The following is a 23,807-nucleotide window of genomic DNA, read 5'->3' as shown; positions in this document are numbered from 1 at the left end:
ACTTACTCTACTTGTGGCAAGGTGCAGAAGTGCTGCCAATGCAAGAGAGGGTTTTGTGGAGGAGACCAGCTGCCTCGAAGCCTTACTCGACCGGAGGAACAATCCCCTGGAAAGGAGACCCCTGAAGCTGCTGTTTGGCCCCCGCTGCCCTGCAGGGGAGATGCCTGGCCCGGCAGGATTCCCAGCCCGCATCACATTCCCGGCGAGACGCACACACGGCACATGTAGGCTCCTGCTCGGCGCCTCAACGGCAATGAAAAGGCACAGAGGCTTCTGCCAGAAAACAAAGAGGCAGCGGCAGAGCTGGGGGTGGGGAAAACTCTCCGCTGCCCAAGAGGATCCCTGCAGAGGCAGCAGGATGCTGCTAGGCTCCACCGCAGCTATTCACCCCCATTAGCCCGAGGTGGCACCCACTTGCCCGGCACAGGGAGTCGAGGGTGGGCAGCTCCCATTCCCCTTCCCGAGGCAGTGCTGGGTGAGAAGTGCTGGAGGACACGGGCCAGGCCCAGGACAACAGCTGTCCACTAGCAGCAAATTCCTCTGTGCTGGCTCCACTTCACAAAAAGCTATGTCTTTTCACCTCGGGGTAGCTGCTGCACAGAAGGTGCAGCCAGCACCTCGCCTGCAAGCCTTGGGGACCCCCATGGCGTTGGACTTGGGGCAAGCACAGTGGCCTCAGCAGTCACCCTGAGGCAACAAAGAATGTGAAATCAAGCCCCTGGCCACCCAAGCACAGGGACATGTCAGCCAGCTCCCTTCCAGCCCTCCTGTCCCTCTCCAGGGGTGGTGGCCTGAGGGACGAGCGTGGAGGACCTCAGCCACTGGATGACTACACGGACTGGCTGCTCCAGTCCAGACCCTGGTGCCAACTGAAACCAATGGAAAATTTTCCACTGTGTGATTACCAAGTCACATGCCTGTGAGCCAGTCACAGAATGGCTTTGAGAAGGCAAGTGGGATCTGGCCAAGGGCAGGGACCACTTCTGGTCTGCACTTGCATGACACCTGAGGTCTCTGGCCATGACCAGGGCATCAATGCACTGCCACATTTCAAGTTCAATAAGGATGCTTGTCCAAGAGAGGCATTCCCCAGGCCCAATCTGGATGAGGCCCCCACCACTCTAAGTGATGTACAAATGTTAGCACCAAGAGTCCCTTTTATCTGATCTCCCAAGAGGAAGAATAATACCCTGCAGATGGTGTCTGCATCAGAAGCCCTGCAAACCATACTCTAACATGTTTAACTCAACTCCAGTGGTAAGACAATCACACAGTAACTCCCATCCTGTCAGCTCCCTTTCCTGGACTGTGCACCATGGGAAGCATGATCTCAGTGTCCAGCATGAACAGCCCAGCCCCTTTTCCAGCACTATTAGCTGAGCACAGAAACAGGAGCCTCTGACAGGGAGCTCTGGTAGTGGGGTGACATTTTGCAAGCTGGGAGAAGATATGCACAGAAATCAGCAGGTGATAGGACCTCTGTTGCTCCCTGCTCTGCCATCTCCTTTCTTCTCCCTCTGGTCACCACTGCATACAGCCACAGGCATTCACAGCCTCCTTACCAAGTCAGCTCCTTCTGTACCCTGATGCCCCATAGCCATTCACACCGCCTAAACCCAGATGCACAATACTGCCCCTTCCCCACATCCTTCACATGGCACCTGGGCTCTGTATCCCCACAAGTGTGCTCCTCTTCATTCCCACCCCATCCTCCACCACCATCAGACCCTGTCCGGTTTCTATGAACCCCCAAGGCAAGCCCGTAGCTCTTACCTGTGCTCTGTTGCCTCCTGATTGCTGCAGTTCATACCTTAACTTACCCCAGGCTCCTCCCATTCCCGACTGCCACACACCCACAGCCCCAAGTCCAAGCCTCCTTGCACACATTCAGCTGATGAGCACCTGACACCCAACAGACCCACGGCACCTTCACCTTTCCCTACCGCTCCAAACAGTCACCTGGCACCTCAGGGCAGTGGAGAAAATCCCAGGGATGCTGAATTGCTCTGATCAGCTCTGGGTGTCAAAGCTACACGTTGGAAGAGAGAGTAGGCAAATGGCCTGCAGTGGGGAGGGCAGCAAGGATTGTGCACTGCAGCATTTGCCCCGTGGGAACTGCCCCTCCCCACCGCAAGCCCTCTTGCAATACACTTCCTTTTACTGTAAGAGCCCTCCAAGGGAGGTGCTTGAGCACAGGCACTCGGGCCTCCTGCTTGGTTACCAAGCTGCAGCCTGCAGATAAGGCTGCAGCAGCTGTGGGGACATTCAGCATCTTTTCCACTCCCCGTACTAGACATGTACGTGGCACAGGGGGAGGAGATACCACACACACACACACACACAGAGAGCTGTGCACAGCCACCCAATCCATCCTTTTCCAGCTGCGATTTAGAAAGGCTCAAGTCTAGCACAGGCCAGAGTGATGGCGTGTGCTGGGCAGGTATTTGGGCCATAAGGGTGAGGCTTTGTCCATCTTTGATTTTAAGAAGATGGACACAACCAGGGCTACTGCAGGCAAGGAGTATTTCCACCATGAATTCAATGTCCTGCATCTTGTCACAGAAAAGGAAAACCTCTCTTTCCTGTAGGACTGAAAGTGAGAGAGAAACACCCTGCTGGAATTACGAACAGGTTGTCACAGCTGTCATTAATGAATGACTAATAATGAAGACAAACACATGAGAGCAGAAGGCCCTAAGAAGGGAAATGTGGGGGTAGCAGGGACTGGAATTCTGACTGTAGGCATATTCATATGAAAGGCAGCACAGGAGATGCAGTCCAGCTCCTATTATGTCCTGTGAAACTGCAAACCTCCTGGTCCATACAGAGTGAACCACCCCTGGGGTCCTACAGACAGCAGAGGCAACTAGGTCAAAAACACCTTCAACCTGATGGTTGATCCATGCCACTGAGGACACAGATGTCCTTCTAGACCTGACCCTCCTAAGGAGACAGAGCCTGTGAGAGGCCTAAGAGCTCTCCCTGGATTACCAGAAACCAGCTCATCCCCTGCCACACAGCACTTGTTCCCGCAGCTGGGAACAAACCTCAGGCCCAAGCCACCAGATCCTGCTGCTCCTGATGCACAGGGGGTGCTGTGACAGGGACATCCAACTAAAGCAAGCATGCCCAGAGCAGTATTGAGTGGACTGCCAAGGAAGGGAGAGCAGAGCACACAGGGCAATGGCAGCCCAGTGTCAACAAGCCTGAGGGAAAGACTGAAAGGAGCAACTTCAGAAGGGATCTGGGGACTAACACAGGTTTATGAGAATGTTCTAGACCTTGAAAACCTACATAAAGGGAGCCTGGACATCCACCCAGCCTCTGCCAAACAAGAAAGCATATGTAGCTACTGCTGCAGGTCAGCTTAACCCAGGCACCATGGCTATAAGCAGACCCCTTTGCTCTGGTTCATTACTCTTGCAGACAGGATGGGCCAAACACTGTAAACACCCTCTGAACACTTACACACCAGACATGGGCTTCTGCAGCATTAGATACCAGGTCAAAGCTCGGAGACACAATAAATCGCAGAGTGAAGTTGTTCCTGAAGACAAGACTCATAAGACTGCCAGCAGCTAGCCTTGCAGAAGGACAGGACCAGGAAAAGAGCAGCCATGAGAATAAAAGGCTGGCAAAGAAACAGAAAATACTGTGAGCAAATAATTCTTTCCAGACAGTCCTTTGGGCTCATCTCAGCATCCATCTGCTGAGGATGGTCAAACAGCTGGAACCTTTAAAAAAGCTACCAGTGATTTCCCTTCCAATCGCCACTATCTCTGGGACAGGCATCATGGGGAAGATAAACCTTCCATCTGGAGGGCTGGAGGCCAGCCTCCTCAGGAGCCTTCCAAAAACACCAGCACCCCCTACATACCCTGTGCTTCCAGCAGAGCAAGGAGGATGCTTTACATCCTGTGCTTCACTGCCCACTGGCTTCTTGTGCTCATGTGGAGAGGAAATAATGCAGAATTCCAGAGAGATGTGTGCTCCAGCTAAGGGAGACTGGGGCAAGTGAATGAGCTGAGCAACACTCCTAAGGCAGTGCCTCCATCTCCCACCACTGCTAATACCATACAGGTGAGTCCAAGTGAGAAGGGGACAGACAGAACAAGACCCCAAGCCCTCCATGTGCCTTCAAGCTGGCCAATCCAATAGTCCATAACATGTGACATAGCCAAGCAACCTGAGAACTGCAGAACTGAGGAACAACAGTGGGAAGGGACCTCAGAGGGTTTGGGTCCAATCGTGCTAACAGCAGAGCCAAGTTCAAGCAATGGTTTGCCCATGCCAGGAGCTGAAAGTCACCAAGTGTGGAAACTGCCTCCCTTCTCTGGGCCCTACTCCAAAGCCTAACTGCCTTGCAGAGAAATATTTTTCCTAACATCTAATTGGAACTTCCCTTGTGTGCCACTGCTTCTCATCCTCCCCCTGGGCACTTCTCAAGAGAGCCAAGCTGCAGCTTCACTGCAAACCCACAGTTTGCAGCAGCAGCAAGAGCCTCCTTCGCTGCCTTCCCTCTCCCAGGCGGCACAAGCCCACCACTCTCAGCCTCTGCCCACTGCAGCACACAAGAAGCCAGAGCTCCATCTCATCTCTGCAGACTGTTGGAGCCTGCTGGGCTCCATCCTGCCCAGCCAAGGGTGCCACCAGGAAGGACGGGAGGTACCTGCACCTGCATACCTTGGGGGTGTTGAAAAAAGAGACTCACCTCAACACTGAGATCAGCGGGGGCTGATTTATTCAAGTATCCTCCGATCCTTGCTCTGGTTGGTAGCAATACCAGTGCCTGCTGCAATACACCTATGTTATTCCAAGAGAGAATTCCCAAGTACCTGCTCCAAGAAGTTTGGCCCTAGACACAGAGAGCTTTGGTTGTGCTACTGTAGCTCTGATACCAAAGCTGCCTCCACCATGCCCACGAGGGACCTGTCTTCAGGAGTGATGAGCAGGACAATTAGGAATCCAACTCAGCAGAGACCAGCTGTGCTAGATGGAAAGTCAACAGCCCAGAGCAGGTCCCTCACTGAGGGAAGCAGCCATCTGGGACCCCTGCAATACCCTCAAGGGTCTGCAGCAGAGCCCAGGTCACACAAGAGGTTTTGGAGCCAACAACTAACCATGTCCCCAAATCTCCAGTGTATTATCTACATCCCAGCTCTTCCTTCATGCTGTCTTCACTCAATCCAGAGCTATTTATCATTCTCTGTCCCAGAAAGTATCACTCATTTTTCCATCCTGCATCTTCTTTCTCAGACAATTGGGCAGGATCTGATAGAGAACTGCTCAGCTTGCCTGAACTGGCTGGACACCCCACTGCCTGCGTGGGGATGAAGATCCACCCCATTCACTGGAGGCAGGCATACCTGGTCCCCAGACTGCTCCCTTGCAGTGCTCCTCTTTGGGAAAGCCTCAGCACCACAAATGCCCCAAGCCTTTCCAGGACAGCAACATACTCACAGCTGGAATTCAGCATGTAGCTAAGATCCTGGCCTGTTCCCGAGGCACAGGCATTGCCTCCACCTGCTAAACCCTGCAGCTTTCCCAGCTCCCCTCTGGCACCCTCAGCCCATCTCCCAGGGGCTCAGCACGAGCTGCCAGACCCTTGGGCTCCCTGAAGGCCCTGTCCTGGACCCGCCTTCTGCTTCCCACTGACTCATTCCCCTGTGATTCACCCCCTCCTGACTAACTCATCTCTGCCACAGCCCCGTGTATGAAGAGAGTGTGTGAGAGTGTGTATGTGCAACATGGGCAATGACATGGACTCTGCAAGGCAGCAGACTGGGCAGGGAGCCTGGCCTGGCCATGCCAGAACCCTTGCCCCCTGCAGCACCCAGCAGCCAGAGGGGCAGAGGTGACACTGCTGGCTCAAGTCCATTGTCGGGAGAAGGGGCAGAGAGGCAGGCTGGGAGTGCTGTTCTGTGCCAGCACTGCCAAGATAAGGAGCAATGCTAGGGGAGGGCTTCCTCCAGGCTCTGAGGCTGCCTTCCAGGCAAACCCATTCCCTTTATCAGCCCTCCACTGCTGGCTGTGGGAGGGTTACCCAGCACTGCCACAGCTCAGATCCACAAGCAAGACGTCTGCCAGCTAAACTGCCTTTGGGTACAGTCAAACATGCCCCCCCCAGGCTGTGCCCCTTCCCAGTTTCACTCTCCAGGTGGACAGATTTCTGGGAGACACAAAATGACTTCTAAGCATGGCTACGGTCAGCTGGCATCAGCTAATGCCACAGTGCATGCAGGGCCCACAGGCTTGGCCAGTTCCTGAGTGTGGACAGTGCAAGTCACGCACATGATCTACGTACACACAGATCCTCTGCAGGCTGCTTGTCTGACTGGCGATTCCCTAATGCTTGGGGCTGAGGCTCAAACAGGCTTTGCCCCACATCCCTTCCCTCCCCTCTTTTCCATACCCTGGCCTGCTCCTAAGCCACATACATTGCCTCCACCTGCTAAGCATTTCTGAGGGCTGTCCAGGTAACCTCAGTCTCCTGGGAGAGACCAGAGCAGACAGAGGAAGATGGCACTGTGCAGCTGTGCCAAGCCCAGTGAGAGCTGTGGCACACCTCCCAGACAGCAGAGCAAGGGGCTCTGCACATCCACCTGTGTCTGAGCACAGGAGAGCTGTAGTGTGAGCAGGAGATGCTGCTCTGTGCAGCACACCCATTCACAGACCTGTGCCTCTGCCTGTCTGCCTCTGATCCATTTCCTGTCGACTACAACAGAAAATCATTGGGATCATACAGGCTCTTCTCTCACCCTTTCCTTTCCACATCCTATGGGTCACAGTCATGCTGACAAGGGGCTCTGGTCCCTTCCACCCAGGAGCACTTCGCCAGCTGCAGCATTCTGCCTGCAGCCGCACACAGGATACTCAGGACAAGCCTTGCTGATGCTGCAAGAGAACAAGTCAGTCAAGCAATACGTCTTCAGCAGGGTCATGCAGCCCCAGCTGGGACAGAAGGCCCTGACACCCAGGAATTAAGGCCAAAGTAAACCACGCTTTGGCCAGGGAGCGAGGGACGACACTTTGGACTGGAATGTCACATATTAATAGGCACAAAGAACGATTTTCTGCCAAAGCTTAGGATTGTATGCCAGAACTGCTGCTTCTCCCTGGACTTTTAAATTTTTGATCCTCACTACGTATATCAGAGCCTCTTCTCTCTCTCAGGACAAAGAAATACAAGTTTTTGTCCCATGGCTTCCTTATAAGCTCCAGCAGCTTCCCCTGCACACCACTCCTCCTCTCATCAGGATGCTCCAGTACTTTGGGTCTCTTTTAAGGAAGCAGGGGGGAGATCCATAATGCTCACCATGTGTCAGCAGGGCCAACACCATGATCACAGTGTCACCAAGGTCACAGCAACTAGGCAAGCTCCTGAATGAAACTCAGCAGGCACCAGCAGGACAGACCCAGCAATTTAAATGCACATGCTTAAATCAGCCTGCCACCACTGAAAAGATGGGCTTGCCTACAAACTCTGGGAGCCCCTGAGAGAGCAGCAACAACCTATATGAGTTCTTGGACATGGTCAGCTCCCTGACACAGCCCCCTGGGGACAGAGGAAGCTGAGGAACTGCCCCACATCCAGTTAAGCAGCTGGGGACTGATCCAGTTTGAGCCAGACTGACTGACTTTTGAGCCAGACTTTCCTGCCACACCCGCCTTTGTGACTAACAGAGGGGTAACATCCCATTTGCAACACCCCTCTCCATCTGGGAGAAGGAGCAGAGCAGAGGCAGCCAAGCAGCCCTTGATTCTGACATCGCTCCCACACGAAGGGGAACCCTTGCAAGTGCCTCATGTTCTCCTTCTGCAGCCTGGGTGGCCAAAAAGAGTGGCAGAGTGTCCACCCAAAATACAGTGAGTAGACCCTGCTGTCTTCAAATTGCCAAGTCAGCAACCTGGGAACTAACAGCAGAGAGGAGCCCAGTTGTCCACCCATCTTTATGTTAGTGGCAGGCTTCTGTAGCACAGGTGATACCAAAGGACAGGGTGAGAGAGAGGATTTGGAGAAACAATAGATGGAGGAATTCAGGCTTTCTCAATGTCAATGCTAAGCAGCAACAAGTCCATGAAGTTGATGCTTCTGCTGAAACAGTTCCTGGTTACTGGGACAGACACAGAGAATGACTCTGAGAACAGGCTGGCTACCAAGGTGAACAAATGTTCTGGTCTGTGAGAGCTCCAAAACAAGCCCCCCTTCTCATGCAGCTCTGTGGTCCCACAGTCCTGCCCTTCTAGTGCTTGAAAAAGTAGAGAAGCCTCTAGGCTGCTAACTTAGGTGTTGGCTGCACAGACCCTCATGGGGTATTCCCTCGAACCAGCTTTCATCTCCCAGGCAGAGCCCAAACAATCCTTTGCTCCAAAAATCACATCTGAGGTCATCTCATCCAACATAAAGACCAGAAGTGGAACTACTTTAAATGAAAGATCAGCTCGGGGAGCACGCTTGTGCCAGTGAATGGCCAAATTCCTGCTAAGCTAGCACTTAAAACCTGAGAGTTTTAAGGACTAAACCACTTTTTTGCATACCTATCTTGGGTAGGTTAGCTGGATGGCTCATGCCATCCAAAGCTTAAGATGGAAACTACCTGTGTCCACTTTTCCTCTTGCTGCAGGAAGGGAAACAGAGGTTTCTGCCATCCATTCCCTCCCTAGCTCTTTTTCCTGGACCCTCTGCTGCTGTGCCCCATGGGACATCCTGAACAGACAACATTAAGAAGAGGGGCTTGGAAACCAGCTAGATTTGGGCTTTTCTGCTCAACTACCATGAAAAATCCAGTTTTAGCCTGGGCCCATATGAAGCTTCCTCTTCTGTCAAGGCAAAATGTGCCTGTAGGCACCAGGGCCTGTCTCGTCTTCTGCATTTTGGAAAGATCTGCCCTTACAGCCACTGCCTTTTACCCTCTGCTGCCTTCACCAGCCTCGAGCAGGTTGGAGAGGCCCAAGTTCTGGCTACACCAGTGATGCTGCAAATTCAGGTGCCACGTGTGGGGGCAGCTGTAAATGCAATAGGGGGAAGAAGGTGGAACAAAACCAAAGCACCCAAAAATTCCAGGGCAGAAGGTACCCAGCATTGTGTTCAATAATTATTTATCCCACGATACAGTTCCAGTTTTTACCTGGTCTTAAAGCTCTCCACTAAGCTGCTCTCACTGACTTTCACAGTTTCTTTTCTCTCTGCCCCACTTCCAGCAGGGAGCTCAAAGGCTGCTGCCTCCCAGCAAAAGGGTCTCCATGACCTTTGTAATTCAACACACTGGGAAAGGCTCAATCAATTCCCTCTATTCCTAGGCCAACACAGACCTTAAAAGCCCTCTTTGTTCCTGTTACAAACCCTATCCCACAACCATGGCTTAACCCTTAGGGCACTGCCTCAAATGAAGAGAGATTCACAGAAGCTAGGCAGTTTGCAGCATCCATGGGAAGCTGGACCTGCCCTCCACTTACAAAAGAACTGTACTGACAATCTGCTGGTGCCATGCATCAGATACTCACAACAGGGTGGGAGGGATGTCTCTGGCCATGTGCATCATCATTACAAACTACTGTACCTCACACTGCTGCAGCGACACAGGCAGGGGTTGGACTTACACCTCTTTATAGTCTCCTGGTTTTGCTCTGCCTCCCCTCAGTTCAGCAGGTTCATTACAAAACATGCTCCATGCATGCAGCTTTGGGGTCACACAGAGGAATATGGCAGATGAAGGAAGCAGCTGGGACTGGGCACCCCCACTGTCAGTCTTGCAAGGACTCCTCTGCTGCTGCCCCCAGGTACAGCCATTGCTCCATGACCAGGAGCAAATCAGAGCCAGCGAGGGATACCAGGCTGTTACACAGCCTGCACGCTGATTCTGGCCTTGTCTGAGATAAGCTCAGACCCACATCCTGACCAGCAGCCCAAAGTCACATGCCAGGGGAAGCAGTGCCATGGGACTGTGCATAATTATACACCCTGCACACGGGAATGCAGAGGACATGGAAAGTACAGCCAGCTCTCCCTTCCTAGCATGATCCCTGGCACAAGAAAAGGCAGTATGGATCAAGGGCTGCCAAAAATGCCAGCTTTGCAGCTGGAACAGAGCTGCCCAGCAACATCCTGGAACACCAGCTCCATGACAGACAGAGCCTGCTTGTACCCCAAAACACCACCCCGGCAAACAAGATGGGGTAGGGCCACCTTGCAGCACCCCAAAATGCCATTTCCTACCAGCTGCTGTAACTTCCCCTCTGCCCCTTTCCGGTCCCGCTCCACCCCTCTCCTTCTCCTCAGGCTTCAGGGAAACTGAGTCACAGCATGCTGGCCCTGCCCCAAGGAAGGAGAGTGGGTGGGCAGCCCCCAGCCCCTGGCACAGCGTGGAGTAGGGCAAAGGTGGTACTGATACCTCTGAGAACCCCAGTGATGGGGAGGGATAAAAAGGTACCCACATGTTCTACATCCATCAGCTTTCCCAATTGTGAGCCTCCTCTGTTCCCACCTCTCTTCAAGCAGAAGTTGGCCTCAGTCTGCTGCTTGGCCATATGGACTGCACCTAGCTCTGCTGGGCTACATCTGGCCCCACAAACTGACTCACGTGCTCTCTGCCACCAGAGGGGACCAGGACATGCAGTAACTTAGCATAGCCCAGAAATAAAAATTTAAAAATTAAAGATCCAGATAGAGCATTATAAATCAGAAGAGTGCCCTACATCTCAAAAGGCTGGTAGGGGACTGGTTGTTTCATTGAGAACAAGTTGTGGCATTGTTTACCTTAAAAGATTCATGTGTTTGAGTAAAGACTTGACACTCTGGTCCAGCTCTAGGAGCTGGTAAGTTTCCAGGTACTGACCTCAGGCTCTCTGTTTTTATCACACACCTACAGAAACCCTTTTGAGGGCCTGCTAACCAGTTAAGCTTCCTGGGACCAGGTCTACAGCAGTGTTCACCCACAGCAGAACCCTTTAAAATCCCTGACTGGTGCAGTAACAAACCACCACCCATCCATCTGCCTTGTAGACAGAGAACTTAAAGATTTGTTCATTCAGGCTCTGGGTCAGACATCTCATGAATGTTATTAAAGCTAGGGTTTCTTTAGTATGTTTCTCAAGATTGCAGTGAGGCTAAGAGCCCAGCATTGCCCAGTTCAGCTGGGACATGGAATGGGAAAGCAGAACTCAAGCTGCAAAAGATGCACAGTTATTACACACCGCTCATCTTTAAGTCTCCGGGCATCTTTTCCCAGGCTCCTGTCTTCTTGATTGCCTCGCTCCACCTTCCTGGGGACTCTCTGAAAACTGACCCTTTCACCCCTCCCCAGGGAAGTGTGTTAAGGTGGTATTTGCTGTTATTGTCATGCAAAGCGTAACATTATTGCAATACCCTTGCCCCAGCCCTGTCTCCCAGGACAACATAATACTAGATGAAATTCATTATCCCCTATCACTTTATGGTACTATCTTTTCATTTCTCTGTTAACACACATCAGAGACGTATCAAGTTTCACGCCAGCTCACTCCAAAGGAAATTCTCTCTTTCCTTACACAGATTTGCACAAGTGATACCTTTTCTTTTCAGTACCAAAAAAAGCCCAAACCACAAACAAAACAAAACAAAACAAAACAAACAAAAAAAAAAACCAAAAAACAAACAAACAAACAAAAAACCAAAAAAAAACAAAAAAACAAAAAAAAACCCCACACTCCAAAAATAGCACTTGAAGGTTCACTTAAGGACAGATATTGCCTTTTCTCTCCAGACCACCACTTTGGTCAGACCTTTCCCAGGCTCTGGAGGGCAGCATTCTCACTACTGCTCAAAGAGCTTCACCAGCAATGTTTGGAGTCCTGTAGCAAGGAAGCTTTAACGGCGAGATGCCTTTTCCTTCCCAAAAGTGCCCAGTGCATGAACACAGGCATTTCCTGGTAAACTGTTCCTCCTTGCTTCCAGCCTCTGCTACAGGGATGGCCTCTGATAGCAGCCTTCCTCCGGAAACACCACCGCATTTTACTCAGTTACTCCAACACTGTCATATTGTAGGGAAACAGAATTAAACAGCTGAAATCTGTAATAAATCATTCCTACTGAGCTGCCAGGGAAATTGCTGCACAGAAGAAAGAGGAGAGCTGTAAGTCTGTTTCCTCAACAAATCTAAGCCACAAAACAGCCTCTGGTTACAGGGAACATGCACAGCAGCAAGAGGAGCACTTTCAGGGTGGCAGATTGATGCCAGCAATTTTTTGGTTCTCTTTCTCCAGATTCATCACATGGCCAGAACAGATCATTGCAAATACCTTAAGAGCCCAGACTGTCAGCCTAGGAAAGAGGCTGGCAGACCAGGCCTAGAAAAAAAGCCTGAGAATATTCTAATTCCTCAAAAACAGCTTATATTTTTAGCTGTTGCTGCTTTTAAAAGATGAATTGAAAGCAAAGCTCAGACTCCCCACTTGATGCCATAACTGCTCTATTTTGCTGGCAGCCACAGCAGAGAGGATCTTGAGAATTACGCCCTTTGTCCACTGCTGGCCCAGCTATGCTAATCTCATCAGCAATGCAAACGCTGGTATAGAAAGGGCTGAGTGGCAGCGTTGGCCTCACAGCTCCAGCAGCGCTGACTGGCAATAAGCAAACCCTGGTACACAGCATCCAGGCATTTTCTCCAGGCCTGAGTGGAGCAAAGAGTCTGCTCTTGCAAGCCAGTCTTCATGCATCTTCCAGGCAGGGCAATCTGTGCAGCACAGCTGGACTCGGCTACCTTCTCACAATTTAGGGAATGCAGGTAGAAACACCCCCCAAGTCAAAGTTTCCACTTGGTCCCACTGATCTATCACCTCTCTGCTGAAATCCCCACCACTCTTCCCACAGCAGCAGCATTTAGGTTGCTCCTGATGTCCCACAGGGCACTGTCCAATTTTCCAGAGTGACACTGCTCAGGATGGTGTCCCCACCTGATTACAAGAAGGCATGCATGTCCTGGACTTGTCTCAGGTAATGGCAGCAGCAAAGCACAGCAGCACATAACCAACACAGTACTCTCCGAGCTTCAACACCACGGCTCAGCTAGGAGGAAATCTCTCTTGGCTGCCTCTCCCTAAATGCTTATTCCCGCACTGCCTGTCTTAACTCCTCCCCAAATCAGCAGCAGCATATGTGACCCCACTACCTTTGAGCTTTTCTGGTCCTTTGTGCTTGAAACTGTGTAGTAGGAATAGGTAAGACAGAAAAAGAGGGGGCAGCACTTCAAAGATGACATGGTTGTAACTCATGGGGACACAGTGCCCAAGAGATTGAGCTTTGGGCAGCGATCTTGGCAGGCAAGGTGCTTCACAAATGATAAAAGAGACAACATCCTCTGCCCTGGAAAACAGCAATTCCCACCCCAACACACACATATGACCCAGAGCCTCATCTGCTTGGGCTCTGCACCACTCCATGGTATTTCATAGCACATCCTGGGGCCTCGGTCCAGAGGAAAGATGACAAACCACAGGCTGTGAAAGTGGGGTCAGAGGGAACTACAGTGTGGCTCAATGGATTCTTACCATGCTCTGGCATCACCTGCACCCATAATATACTGTAACACCAACTCTCGCACCAAGTGCTGAAGGTCACATATATGGAAAGCAGTGCTTGAGCTGCTGACCCAAAACTGCCTTCAGTGTCAGGTACCAGTGTCCCGGATTCCTCCCTGGGAAGGAAGCTCCAGCTGCCAGTGCAGAGCAAGCTGTTCCCCTCTGAAAGGGGAAGGAACCTGTTGGAAGTGAGAGGGAGGAAGCAGACCGCTGCCTGCCACGGGCGGCTTTCGCAGAGCCTCCATGTTCCAGCTTCCACCTCCTTGTTTGCTCTCCCTTGGGAACACCAGGGTCTGGAGTCCAGGGAACATTGTGCAAACAAGTCTAGCCTCATTGAGAGTTTTAAGATGACTGGAACTGCAGCACTGGACAGAAGTGGGCAGTCCATACAGATCTTACAGTAGCCCTACATTGCAGAAGGATGCTATGACACATTGGAAAGGGTGAAATGGTTTTCAGGGGAATATATGAGGCCTTGGAAAGGAGGGGTCACAGCTCAGGCAAGGATTATGACATTTTGAGTGCAGAGCTATTTGGGTAGCTCACAGAGCGGCATCCTTTCCCATCCATTTTTGACTGAACATCCTAGTCCCAGGCAACTCTGGCCACAGGCACTAGAGCAGCATGTGCCACCCCATGGCAAGCCCACACGTTTAACCTCCATACATCTCCAAGAGCATTGTTCCCCTCTCTCTCTGGGCTGTGTGCAGAGCTGTGGGCAGGGCTTTGCAGCTTGCTGCCAGCAGTGACCTTTGAGAGGTGTAATGAGAGAGGTTTACAGCTCACATAGCCATCCATGTTGACACGGGCAACCTGTGCTTGCTGCCAGCAGGTCCTTTTCCCTGGCTTACATCCAGGCCTTTAGGCATATCATGGATGACAGGTCAGGTCTCAGCCACACTCACATTATAGCCAGGTTGGAGATGGCTTCCTGACCCATCCCCTCTGCTAGTGAGTGCATGATTTTCTCTGCTCCCTTCACCAACAGCAGCCAGCTCTCTTACCAGGATCTGGTAAGGGGTCTAGCCAAGAGCAGCTTCAAAAATGTTTAACTTCTCCTTTACCGGTCCCAATGGTCTCAAACCATATCAGAGGGGGTCACAAGAGTGTCTGCTCTGCCTCAGAGTACAGATACCCTGGAGCAAGGCAAACTGGCTGTGCAAGGTGGACAGCACAGCACAGGGCCAGGCAACCTGGGAAGGTGCAGTCATGGCTGGAGCCACTTAGGTTGATTAACTGAGGATAAGCAAGGGCAGCAGAATGACTCGCCTTCTTCCATGGTACAGTGAGAGGGATCAAGAGACCGGTTTGTTCCTGGCTGGGCCTGCTCTGCAGCTCAGGGCTTCAAACCAAACAGGTGTGCAAGCAGGCCTGCCCACGTCCCAGTGAGGGGCAAAAGCGGAGAGAAGATGGACAAAACACCCCTCACCACTAACCCTGAGGCTGCTGCCAGGGGAGAACAGCTCCAGATGCCAGATTGTCAGGCAGGGTCCTGGGGTCCCAAGCCCATGGCATAGCTGAGACTGGGCTGCATTGAGGGCTGTGGCACTTTGCACATCTGCCCGACTGCTCTTCTGCCTTGCCAGCGATGCTGCCAGTGGCAAGTTGCCACAGCAATACCCTCCAGCATGCTCCCCTGCCTCTTTTCCCCCTTGCTGTCCTCTCCCTGCTGCCCCACACATAAAACACCCAAAAGCTGCAACATGCTCCTAAAAGGCAGCACCTTCACCAAGGAAGGAAACAGGACAGAGGTGTAATCCCACTTCCACAACCCATCATCCCTGCTTACCTCAGGGGCAAGGACCCTACTCAGGACCCAGGTGCATCGCACCCCACCTTGTCTAGTCTCAAGGCAAGGCACAGGAGAGCCACGCTGCCAGACTTGGGGAGTAGAAGCCTTTTTAACTGCATCTCCTTTATGCTGTGGCAGGCAGGGATGCTTCAACATCCTCACCTGTCCCACAGTGCCTGCTCCATGGGGGTGACATGCTCCCCCTGTCCAGTCCAGCCCAACACAGCTGCCTACAGGTCAGAAAGCCTCAGGAGCTCTTTCTACATTGCCGCAGCACCAGATCTGATGGGAATGGGGGGGGTCTCAGACTCTTCTTGCTGCATCCTGGCAGGCATCTCCTAAGCCTCTGCTCTCCAGTTCCAGAGTTTCCACTTCAGATCTGTTTTGCTGCACCAAACCTCACTGTGGCATGAATTGGAGACAGGATCTTGCTTTGTTTCCTGCCCTAAAAACTCTTCCCCATCATTGTTATGTGCCACTAAACAGTTACCCAGCCTGGGTGGTAAGCAGAGCTCTTCTCCCTGTCACCTCTCTCACAGAAGCACAAGACAGAAGGCACAAGACAGAAGGGGAAGAGACAAAGGACCCTGTTGAACCACACTCAGGAGTGATACCTCTCAATATCGTTCAATATGTGAATTTAACAATTTTGCAGACAAGAAAAAAAAAAAGAACTTCTAAAAGCTCTGCTTGTCTCTCTGTTCTGCCCTCTCCCACAACCAGTTACATCACTTGAGGGTTATAGCAGAAGCTCGCAAAGCCTCGGTCCTGATCCAGGATGAGTCATGGAGCTCCGGAGGCCGTGCAACTTCCTTCTGATACCATCAACCATGCCTTACACAGCTAAAAATAAAGATGGGCCAAAACTGCAGAGCCACATCTTGCCTCAACACGAAACTTAGCAATGCTCAGCACTGCTGAAAAATTACCTGAGCAGGTGGAAACCAAAAAGTGCAGGGAAGCCAAAAGTCTTGGGTGTACCAAGAAGGGAGAGGCTAGGAGGCCTCACCCTGTGCCACACTGTGCTGGAGGATGGTGGTGGAAGATGGCAAGTAGCCATACAGAGGTGGCCAGAGCCAGGCTCTCATCTCACTCAGATGTGGGCCTTGCAGTATTTCCACACCTAGAGGTTTCGTGGAAGACTTTTCGGCAATGCATGCTCCCATCTGAGACAAAAGGAATCGACTGCTGCAAACAGGAAGGATGCTGCATTTTTGTCAGGAAAAGATTGAAAAGCTGCAGCCTGCTTTCCACCAGGCAACACGTGGCCATCCACAAAGCAAGGTCCAAGGGATGTTTGGAGCTAAAGGTAGAAAAAGGGGTCACAGTTACAGCTGATATGGCTTAGATGTCGAGGTAAGTGAGGAATTCAAAGTTCTTCCTAATCCCTGGGACACCGTGCCCAAGCAAAACCTTCACACATGAGGATACAGGATTCTCACACAGATCTTAGCAGGAAGCTGTAGGATTGCACACAAATAGGACACACCAGCAATGTCCAGAAACCTAAAATAGCCTCAGCAGATGATCCTCTGCTCCATTCTTGGGAGCAGCAAGAACTGAACAAGGATCCAGCTGTCCCAACACTCCCATGAACAGGATCTTTGAATACCCAACCTATTTGCAACAGAGAAGGTAGGGCAAATAGGGGATTCCTTGCATAACTCCAGTGCCAATACCCACAAGGAACCCAGAGCCCTGTTCTGAAGGACAAGGCAGCATTTTCTTGTGGTCTTCAGTGGAAAGATGACCTAGTGCTACATCAGCTGGTCAGACTCAGGGGCAAGGGCAGCCTACACACACTGAGGGAAGGCTGAAGGACATTAGGCTGACTGCTTTCTGTTGAAGATATAAACTCCACTTTGCCCAGTTGATAGGTTTCCCAGCAAAGGGAAACCATCCCATTCCCAAGAGAGGAAGCCTGCAAGTCTGTCCATGGGTCTGCAAGCTGTATCAGTTTCCAGACTACTGCCAGCTGCACTAAACTGAACCAACATTGTTAATTTAGCCCAAATATAAACTTACTGATATCACCTGGGTAAGGTGACATACAAACCAGAGAGTAAGTTCATGCTGTGGCCAAGCAACAGGAGAAGCTGCTGCTTTACACATAAATGGGAGATTTGCTGTCCATGAAGATATTAAGCTAACTGGTTAGCAAGGAGGGGTGGGATAAAAGTGGATCCAAATACTATGCCAGAGGCAGGTGAGGCACTGGCACAGGTTGCTGAGAGAAGCTGTGGATGCCCCATCCCTGGAAGTGTTCAAGGCCAGGTTGAATGGGGCCCTGAGCAACTTGGTCTAGTGTGTGGCTCCCCTCCCCATGGCAGGAAGATTGGAATGTGATCTTTACGGTCCCTTCTAACCCAAGCCTTTCTATGATTCTGTGGTGACCCCTGTGTTAAAATGCCCTTTGTTAAAAGGCAGGGGAGCCCTGAGAAGATGCTGTGAACTTAGTGGACTGGGACCTACAAGCAGCTCCAGAAGAACTGAGGGAAAACCTTTTCTATGGTCTTTGTCATGTCTCTCATCAGTAAGAGAGATATAAAATCCCATCATGGAACAGGTATCAGTGAATGCCACAACCCAGCTGGATAAAGGGGCCACTCTGCTGTCACTGCACTGTGTGATTGGGAATCTGGAGCACAGAGCACTAGCATGAGCAAAGAACTTCTTCCTTCATTCCGTCCTTCCTTCCTTTCACCTTCACAGGTAAATCTATCCCTGCCTCACCTGCTGTAGGTACCACTTCAGCATCAGGCTGCAGGATGAGATGGCCTGAGGCCCAGTTTCCAGCTGCCTCTGGTCTGGTCCCAACATCCCTGGCAGACACTTCAGAGGAAGAGCTGCAGAGCCTGGGCAGCCATGCATCCTAAACTACACCTTCCCCACATAATCTCTCCTGGCCAAATCACACCTGAGCTCTGGGGTGAGAGAACGGTTCAGCCTGCCCTGCCGGAGGCACAGTCCTGATGAGGGCTCCCTTCCAGGTGAGAGCACTCTGTGCAGGTAGGGCAGGATTCTAGGCAGGCACACAAGCATCCAGGGACAGGGCAGGAAGCCCACAGCCATCTCAGGCTGCTCCAGGCTGGTTACCTCAGAGCAGGTAATATTTCTTGCCAGTGGCAACACAAAAACTGCTGGTCCTCCTAAAACACTTCATTGTCAGTCTGAGCCTCATACACCAACACCAAGCTACAAAATCCTGGGAAAATGCAGGGGAAACCCAAATGCTTCTAATAGAGAACATGAGGACATCTGCCACAAGCTCTGGATAAAGTCTCAGCTGGGTTCAGGTGAAGGACAGCAGGGACCTGCAGCTGGAAAATGCTCCCATCAATCCTGCTGGCACGGAGAAGGGGGAGTGTGGCAAACAGCACAGACTGCAAGTTCCCAAGGGTTTAGAACACACCACCCTTGAGCTCCTGACAACTGTGTGCAGGGTTCAACAGTCTTAACAGTGCTGGTTGCACACATCCAGGTTCCCTTTGCCATGCTGACAGCCAGGTGGAACGCAGGAGTACCCAAAAAGCCTTGGCTGGGGGAGAACCTCACCTAGGTGACACCTACTTTACGGAGTTATCCCTGTGAGCCAAGGGCAGAAGAGCATGGAGTTCCCTGTTTCTTCACACATCCCTGATGAGGGAAGGGAAACCAGTGACGCCTGAATGTTGCTAACCTCGTTGCAGGGCTGAAGCAGACAGAGAAGGCAGCTCTCAGCTGTCAGCACTCGCAGTGTGGCCTTAGGGTTGCTTGTTCTGGCTGTCTTGGGTCACCTGGAAAGACAAGTGCACAGGCACAAGTTCAGCTGGAACACTGGGTGGGCAGTAACTGCTCATCCAAGCCAAGTGAGTTAGTGGCCCATGCACAGAAGTGAGAGACCCCAAGCACCCCACCAGCTCAAAGATCCCACCACATCTTTTACCGGTGCTGAGGCTGCCCCTCCAGCTGCAGCCCTGACTCCCTCCTGGGTTCCATCTACCCCCAGCTCCCTGCATGACTGCGGGTGGGCACACAGTTGGTTCTCCAGAGAGAGCTGCTAAGGTCACAGCCACGATCTCCCTTCCCGGATTTCAGTGGGAAATAAAGGCCTTTCTGTGCCTTTGGCTTTGTTCTTGTCCACCCACACAGCTGTAGGTTTCTTCACCACACAGGCTTTGCTGGTACTCGAGTGGGTGCGCTGGCATATGGTTTATCTGCAAGAACAGGTGCTGGCTGTGGTCTCCACAGGCCACCTGCTAAGCCACCCCACAGAGACACAGAGCCAGGGCAGGGAGGGACAAACTCCACTGCTGGAGAGACACCCCTCCCAACAACCCAAACAGACCAAGACAAATCCAACGCCGCAGTGTTTCCCAGGCTACAGGGAAGGGAGAAAACGACAATTGCTTAATAGAAATCTCCAAGAGGCCTGCCAACACCATCACAAAGATGTTGTTTAAGTCTCCTCCCCAGGCTCCCAGTGCTTTAACTACAGACCATTGGAGATCACATTTTGTGGGGGCTAGGTCTTCATGCATAGCAGATCCTGAAAACCAGGACAGTATCAGCCTCCCCAGGATCAGGTCTGACCTTCCTCTGGCCTCAGGCATGATGAGCAAAAGCTGCTATGAGGCAGTCCCTGCTCCCCAGCCTGACCATCCACACAGGCAACCACCCTGCAGCATGACTACAGCACAGCCCTGCTGTGACCAGAGCCACCGTGCCGGGGAGCAGAGCACTGTGGGCAGACAGGCTGCCAGTGCCCCAGAAGCACAGCCTCCACACCATGGTGCAGGGAGGCATGTCCACACTACCCTACTGGGACTCCAGCCCTTAAAACAGTCCTGAGGGCACTCAGAAAGCTTGTGCTTAGTGACATCTACATTGGCATCCCAGGAGAGGTCCCACCTGGATTCTGCACTAGCTAGGCAAAAAGGGTATCTTTTTGGAGAGCTTATAAGCAGAACAAGCCCCAGTAAATGCAGCATGGGTGTATGTAAATATATATATGTGTACCAACTTCCACCAAGTCCCTGTTCTAGCACACTTTCAGAGAAGGCTCAGAAGGTGCTAAGCCTGAGCAGTGACAAGAATTGCTTTGGACATGGCTGAAGGACTGCCACCCACATACTGCTGCAGCACAGGAAGCGATGGCAATGTATCTGACAGGGATGGGTTGAAAACACTACCCAGGAAGAATGCAATTACCCCAAATGGACTGAGGCCAGCAGATCTGGATTACCACCTCAGCTCTTGCATAAAGGGCTTTGCATCTTTGTTCACTTCCAACAAGAAGAATCACAGGGTTGACATCAGCCCTGGCCCGGGACATGCATTCGTTACTAAAAAGCACTTCCAGCTGAATCACTAACTTCCCATTTTGCAGCACACAGGACTCCTTTGAAGGTTTCCTATCCAAGTATTGTTCTACCATCAAGCTGCTTAGCTGGGGGGTTGTCCAGGCCACAGGCAAGTCTGACTGCAAACCACTGGCCGGTCCTGAAAAAGCTCTCTGAAATGCAGAGCATGTGAGCCCAGCTGCTCTTCATTCAAGATTCACAACCAGCTGAAGATGCAGACAGAAACAGGGGGAAAACATGTTTATTGGCAGCTGGGCATTCACAGGCCAAGCAAGGGAGATTGTGAAAGAGAGGGGCAAAGCCAAAGAGAGGATGAACAGAGACACTTCCCTGTCAAAGAAAATAATTTTTAAAGCAGGCCTCGAACTTTGTGAGACCAAGTTCTCTGGAGTTTATATTCACCTGGCTCACCTGCTCACGAGCAAAACCAATATCAAAAAACAAAGGAACTGAGCTGGTCAGAAAATAGGCTCCAGGGAGCAGAGGTGCCAGGCACTGAAGATGGAAGGATCAGAAACAATGTAACATGGCATTACCAGGACACAGAGAGCCACACAGCTCCCTGGAGGAAGGGGGTCCCTGGGAATGATGCAACGTGGAGAGACACCAGGCAAAAGCCTCTCACAGAAGACTCTCACAAAGTAACCTGCAACAAACCATCTGCCAGCATACAAATGCCTCCTTTCAGGATTTCCCCCATGCTGCCCTTCACACCTGTCCTGTCTCAAACCCGACTCATTAATTCCTCCAGCTACCAAAGCCTCTGATAATTTGATTACAGCTCCATTGACAGCGTGCTGAGGACACCACTTTTCTAACCATATGGCTTCACTTTCTTCTTTCATGTCTGTGGTCACATACCTACCAACAACAGGTTTTCTTGTTCTGCATCAGGAAGTGTCCTGGCCCCCAGGCATGATGCATTTCCACACAGCACATGACGGTGCTAACCAAATCTAGCAGAGGACAAACGTGGGCAAGCCCAGAGCAGTAAGAGCATGTAAAGGACTTGGGAAGAGCCAAGAGCCTTTGATGTTGAAGACTCAGATCAATAACCATCCCCTTCAATCACCCTCAGACTCAGAGAGCAAAGTTTGGGTATCTCTGGCCTCTGGTACTCAGCACAGTCATGCAGAAATGTGCCAGGGCAAGCAGCTGGTAGCAGACAGCAAGAAGGAAGACCAGGGGCAAAGATGTGCTTCTCTGCTCTCAGAGGTGCCTTGAACACAGGGAGGGAACTTCCTCCTCCTGCTCTGCATCCTCAGAAGACAGCCGAGGGCAGAGGGGTTGAGAAAGCTCAGCACCACCAGCCAAGGGAGCGTTTAGGGGCTGCGGCCTTCATCAGATTTGGAGTAAGCCACCAGGAGCGAAAGAGCAACCCTACCAGTAAAATTTAAATTATCTATAGTTCCCTAAAGGCCACTTCTGGAGAGAGCAGACATGAAAAATAGAGCATGGAGAGCTGCTCTGCACGACTTGCTGCAAAAGCAGGGAATCAAGAGAGCTCCTCAGCAAGCTGTGCCTCTGAATAGCAGAGTTCCCACAGTCAGTGCAAAGTGACCCCACAACCTTTCCTTCTTTCAGTGGATAAGAAACTTCTCACATGAGGAACAGAAACAAGGTGGGCAAGTGGCAGAGCTGAAACAGCCCCAGCACTGCTCCAACTGCAGCTGGACCTTGGTCCACAAGCCCAGCTCACCAAGGGCCACAGCTGTACAGCTGGGTGACAGCAAGGGCTCTGCTGTACCCACACACCCTGACCACCCCAGGCCCCATGGCAAGGGACGTGTCCAGGCCCCACTGGAGTCAGCAGGAATCCAGTGTTATGGTTAAGTGTTATGGGAGCAGGGGCTGGAGGTCAGGCGAGGGCAAGTGTTGACTCCCTGGCAAGAAACACTATGGCAGCAGCGTCCCTCGGAACCACCCCTGTCCGAACCCCTCAGCCCTACCAACTCCCACCAGTGCCCTGCCCTAGCACAGGGGACTGCATGCTGGGACATGTAGAGTCCCTACCAGGGCCCCACCACTCACGCACGCCGAGACCCGCACCATGGGAATTGCCGCAGTGAAACAAGGCGGTGACGAGGCTTTACAGGATGACTTCATTCTCCCAGTCCTCAACCTAAAGCCCAGCCCTGCTGAAAGTAACTCTAGCACTATCACATTGGGAGTTTTCTCCTCTGTCACCTGCTGGACCTTGTTCACCTCCTCGTGTTACCAAGCTTGCCAAGACACTGCTTTGTGTCAGGGTTCAAGCCTGCTACACTCCACAATTTCCCAACCTCCCCTTTTTGCTGATGCCAACAGACACAATTCAGGGAGAGGACAGGTCCACAAGCAAATCTCTGCTTGTCTGATGTTTTTTAAAAGGCAGTGATTGCAAATGCCTTTCAAAACTAAGACACTGCACAACATTCCTCTACCATACACTTTCCACAGCAGTTGCAAATTCCACACTACTTCCTTAAAAGAAAAATAATAAAAGGAGTGTGGAAACCCCAGAGGTAAGTGTCTGCCCCTCGCACTGATGGATCTCGTTCACGGGCGGGCTGTGAGCAAGCCCACCTCCCCAGCACCCACCACGCAGCCATTCCCTCTGCCTTCCCTAACGCAGGCCACCTTTCCAAACATGACACCCGGGCTAACGAGCGCACGCCGCCTGCGTGATTTCTGTATAAAACCCGCAAAACGCTTGAAAACCTCGCTAGGTCGGCAGCCGCTGACTTCGGGTGGGTGACTGTCCCCGACGGGCCCTTCCGCCCGCGGCTGGCTGTCACCAGAGGGCGGCGGATGCCGGGGTTCACATCCGCCCCGGCGCCCACCCCGCAGCCCCACGCCGGGGCCTGGGAGGGACCCCCGGGGCAGGTGCCGCCCGAGCCGCGACTCCCGCGCCCCCGGGGGACCCGGCCCCACCGCCGCGGACCGTCCCGGGGGACAACAACCCACCACGTCCCAGCTGGGCAGGAGCTCATGCCCGCGGGAGGAAGAAGAGGAGGAGGAGGAGGAGGGGGAGGAGGAGGAGGAGGGGGAGGAGGCCCCACCGTGCGGGCAGAGCCGCGGACAGGCTGTCCCTGCCCATGTCACAGCGCAGAGGACGTGGCCCTGGTGGGCGAGACCAG

At 52.2% G+C, this 23,807-nt stretch overlaps 1 protein-coding gene across 9 annotated transcripts in view; it reads right to left on the bottom strand.

The window, feature by feature from the left end:
- Positions 1-23,807, bottom strand: part of FAM214B (family with sequence similarity 214 member B) — a 38,848-nt gene that overhangs the window by 14,339 nt on the left and 702 nt on the right. For 4 of the 9 annotated variants that reach the window (XM_042028661.1, XM_042028659.1, XM_042028669.1 and 1 more), the window contains exon 2: positions 19,026-19,122. The exons of 2 other annotated variants lie outside the window; for them this stretch is intronic. The gene's annotated coding sequence lies outside the window, so the exon portion shown is untranslated. 3 more of the 9 variants (XM_042028665.1, XM_042028664.1, XM_042028666.1) reach the window with 3 other exon arrangements.

The sequence above is a fragment of the Corvus kubaryi genome, unplaced genomic scaffold (genome assembly GCF_017639235.1).
Source record: "Corvus kubaryi isolate FWS band 111438036 unplaced genomic scaffold, C.kubaryi_AGA036_p1.0 37308, whole genome shotgun sequence".
NCBI classification, from domain to species: domain Eukaryota; kingdom Metazoa; phylum Chordata; class Aves; order Passeriformes; family Corvidae; genus Corvus; species Corvus kubaryi.
Note: the sequence above shows the minus strand (reverse complement) of the source record. Positions and strands in the feature narration are given on the sequence as shown.